At 40.6% G+C, this 4,769-nt stretch overlaps 1 pseudogene; it reads right to left on the bottom strand.

Moving 5' to 3' along the window:
• On the bottom strand, positions 275 to 4,533 carry LOC109843834 (annotated as a pseudogene).

Below are 4,769 nucleotides of genomic sequence, written 5' to 3'. Positions count from 1 at the left end.
CTCGTGCTACTACGAAATTATTGACATAAAAGATGTACAGGGTTCAGACTTCATATGATATTCATTTCTGTTTTACAACTTGAAAAGGGATATTCGATTTACAAACAGCCTGCCCACAATAAGATGCATAAGCAGCAAATTTGACCTAAATGCTGAGAACAATCAATTTGACACGAACAGGTTATGGCTAAAAGAGAGCTAAAAAAACCCCCACTTGGTCTGCTCATGAATGTAGATATGCCGAAAAACTAGCAAAGCCAGTGTAAGACGAGCAGATCCAAAAACTACACAATTTCTCTATCAACAGCCAACATATTGATTACATGGCCTGAGTCTGTTTTCATTGCCCTACTATAGGTTTCTCATCGGGAAATATACATGAGAAGACGATACAGAAAGAAACACATTTCTACAGAATGTGCAATATTGATCTCAAGCAAAGAATCTCTAAGACTGAGCAACAATCAAGCCAAGGTAACAAGAAGAAAGGAAAAAAGAGCTTAACGGGTGATATGGAAACTTGTAGATTCATAAAAGAACACATCTTCAAAAGATTACTTATGTTCAAATTGGAGTTTCACATCAACGAGCTCATGATCTCAAGAGGACTCTATGGAGGTTTAGACAGCAAATAGCTACAATTATCTCAGTACTTTGGAGAGGCTTCTTTTCTGCTTCAGACGGGGGCTCTTGTTTAAGAGCAACAGTAATCCAGAATTGCTATTGGTAATGCCAAATGTATACCTGACGTAAACCAGACAACCAATCAGCTAGGACCATCACTGATTCAAAGTAAACTTCTGATAGCATGTAAAGTGAAGATAACATTACTTACTTGGTTCGTAGAGCTTTTCTCCTCCACAAAACAAATGAGGTAATCAACTGGAGTAAGACGCAAAACAAAAGAGAGGATAAGCAAATTTAGGAATAACATTGCCTGAAGAAGCATTAAAAAAAGGGGTGTTCTTCAGATGCAGTGCTCATTAAGTGCTGCAGGATTATTGGTTTTGTCATAGTTTTGAGAACTAAGATTAACTGTCCGAAATATAGTGTTCTTCAGGAGAAGCACTTCAAGTTGGCAGAAAACAAAAGATAAAGAGTCGGAAATCATGCATATCTAGGAATAGTACAGTCCATCGGAGTTCTTCTAAATATGATGGACGGTTGTCCTTTGATTATCAACAAATGGATCTGTTGCGAAAGACCACTTCTAAGAATATATCTCAAAATAAAATGCAGATATTTCTTATGTTTGGATATCCTTTTTGTTTTTCCTATTTATTTATTATTTTCATTTTAGCAGGTTGATACCATCTTTGTCTTCATCTTGTATAATCAATATCCTGTCTTCTTATATTTCTTATAAAAATAAAGAGTTTTTAAAAATACTTTTGTCATGGGACAATCTTCATTTAATAGGTTTCAGTCCTCCCCAGGAGACGGCTATAAAGTCAATACAAGTAAATCAAAAATTTTCTTAAGAATTTTTTGCACTTCGCAGAATAAAATCAATACAAAATATAGCCAAAGCTGGACATAGTTGCCTGACAGTTTAAATTCAAGAATTAATCAGCATCTTTAAATAACTGATTGACTTGTGCAACCTTTCTAGACATTGATTACTTGGTGAGGAACCATGAGGATTCAGTTTGGTTCACTCAATTAACTCAGTTTGTGCTCTTTTAGTCTTTAAGTTGGCCCCTCCTTTTTAAATTTAACAGTTAACTACTTTATTTTTTATGGGTCAATTGGTGAATTTGCAACTCTTGACTTTATTTTTTATGGGTCAATTGGTGAATTTGCAACTCTTGCCTTCTCTATTCTCAATATTTTTATGTCTTTAGCTTGCATGAAAGTCTTCCCATATATGCTTTATTATACGCCGGTTAGCGTAAAGTTGGTTTACAAATGCACATTTTACGGCCTAAGAACTTAGTTTCCATGGTGGTGGTTTTATGTTTCTAGAAGGAAACATTACATGAAAAGGAAAGTAGCAGATGAAAAATTTTCTTTGCCAGATGCAAAGGGATTGGTTTTTTCTTTTGGGTGGGGGGGCGGGGGGGGTGTTCTGTGGGTATAATAATTTTCCATAATTGACATTGCAGACTTACAGTTACGTATCAATGTGCAGTCTCTATTTTTTTAGTGTGTTTGTGAGTTTTGGGAATGCGGGTGGAATTGTCACTTAGGTATCAGTTGAAATTTCTGAACACGTACTCTAGAACTTCACAAAATTTTAAGCTAAATCATTTGTCACATCTCAGAGGTATTTCAAACAATATCACTGCTTTCTAATCAACTATTTTCTCATAGGCATGAATTCAGTATATGTCAGTTATATTTTCTTTAATGCTTCAAACAGACATAATATATCATATTATATTTCATTACAAGTAACACATATAATGTATTTTATGCTGCGAATATCACACTGGATTATCTGGGAAGGCTCATAGAAATCTAGAAGAAGATAGAGAATAATTTATGCTCTCACTTTGCATCGTTTTGAAAAAACTGATACTAGAGTTGTCTAGATTATTTAATCCAATTTTTGACTTCCTCAAATTTCAACTTTCTTATGATTCACACTAAAAGAAAATTCATATTAGGCTCTTTTCCAAATTAATATTTGAGGATGAAACAAGTCGCAGTTTCCATTTATGACTAAACGCATAGTCTCACAACAAAAAATATAAAAGTCAACTAATCACATGCAGTAGGAAATTTTATTATTATTATTATTATCAATGATACAATTCTACAGCGCTTCTCTTATTAACAATCTACTCAGCAGCAAGGAAATTTTCCTCCATGTATGATGTCAATATGCTAACCGGTTGTGATTAACATTTGACCTTTCCATGGAGGGTTGTGCTTCATAGACCATAACTGAAACCAAGGTTACAAAAGCAATGAGCGGCCTAGGCATTGGACCTAATGCCCAGAGCCTAGGCACTTAGGTAGGCCCTAGGCGGGTGTCCTATTTTTTATTTTTTAATTACAATAATTGGTAATAAATGCTACTGCTATAGAAAGCTTAGACGTCAGACTGGTGCCTAGGCGAATTTCTTTGTTCATTTAAAGTGGTGGTGGAAGAGATTTTACTGAAGGTCAGAGGAGGGAGAGGAGGTGTTCATAGTTGGAGGATGGAGAAGTTTGGAGAAGGTTGAAGAACGTGAACGCTGCAACGAAAGAATCACGATGTAAGGCTTAAACAGTGCAGTCCACACTCCCCTAAGCACCCCAAAAACCTAAGTGAGCAGCCTAAAAACCTAGGTGAGCAGCCTAGATACCGCCTAGTCGCTAGGCGCTAGGCGCTAGGCGAGCGGCGGCGCCTAGGCCTAGGCGTACACCTAGACGGGCTAGGTGGAGGCTCTTTAAAACATTGGCTGAAGCTCATTTTAGGGGAAAAGGTTTAAGCTAACAAAGATATTGTTCCAAGGAGGGGGGAAAAAGGTCTCAACGTTATATTCATCTGTTTATACATTAGCTGAAAGTCTGAAGACAATTTCTTTCTCCATGTGAACCATATACCTAAACAAGCTTCACTACAATTTATCAAAAGCCAAAAAACTACTTTTAACTCAACCATGCCAATCTACACTAAAATAAACCAAACAAGTTCAGCAAACTACCTTCGTCGCAGTACCAATCGACAAACTCCTGACAGAAGAAGGCTTTTTAACCAACTTCTGCTGCGCCTGTGGCTTAACCTCCTTACACAGCTGCTGAGCAATCTCCTTCAAAAGCACAAGCTGCGCCTTATCTGTCCCCATCGACATCATTGTCTGCCTCATCGCCTCCCTATCTGCTTCCAGGGCCTGCAACCTCAAATTCAGCCTCTTAATCTCCTCCTCCTCATTACCACTGAACTCCTCCCCATTATCATTCTTCCCAAGCTCCCTCGGTGTGCTCATACAACTCTCGGGCACACAATGCACCCTATCCACTGTGTAAACCCTAACCCTATCGCTGGAATCATCATCCCCAAAACTCTCCATTGAGACCCTCCTCGAATGCTGAGGCTTGCGAGGTGAGAAAGCTATCACCCCTTTCTCGTGGCTAGTGCTCGGCATCCTCTCCATCTTGCAAATCCTCTGCTCAAGATTCTGGATTTGATCTCTTGGGGTCTCGCCGAAAGCATACTTATCAAGATCAGTCGCTGGAAAATCCTCATTATCCTGCTCCGGCATCTTGCACCTCAATGGCGGGTAATCAGGTAGCGGCGGCGGCAGCGGCATCAAGGGCAGTGGATGTGTTGGGGGTTTGAGGCTCGGAGATGGTCGGTTCGAACCCGAAGCTCATCAATCGACGCTTGTAAGCCTGAAGCTCACAAGTTAGGGATTGAACAGCCTGATCACGCTTGAACAAGAGATCCTCAAGCGCCAGTATCTCCTCTTGATCGTGAGACATCTTCTCCTCGGCGAATCGCTTGAACTGCCGGAACTCCATTTGGACCTCCGCCTTCTCGCGCTGAAGGCGGAGGATCATCGACATCGCCTCGCTGGCGCGGCGTGCCGAGCGCGTCCGCTCCTCCTCACAGTTTCATAAAGACTAGTATTGACGCTGATGCTGCTGTTAGGGTTTCGCCGCGCCACCGGCCTCGTTCTCGATCTCCACTCCCGCTGCAGCGCTGACCGTCCGGAGAGACTTCGCCGGCGAGATGACGTCATTATTTCTGGACTTGATCGAGCTTCCGCGCTTTAGCGAGAGTGGCACGTGCAGGACCAGGAGCACGTGCCTCCGTGGGTGTTCGATGGGTCCATGGA

Source organism: Asparagus officinalis, chromosome 5 (genome assembly GCF_001876935.1).
Source record: "Asparagus officinalis chromosome 5, Aspof.V1, whole genome shotgun sequence".
Taxonomy (NCBI): Eukaryota; Viridiplantae; Streptophyta; class Magnoliopsida; order Asparagales; family Asparagaceae; genus Asparagus; species Asparagus officinalis.
The sequence above is the reverse complement of the archived record's forward strand: the minus strand, read 5'-3'. Positions and strand labels throughout refer to the sequence as shown.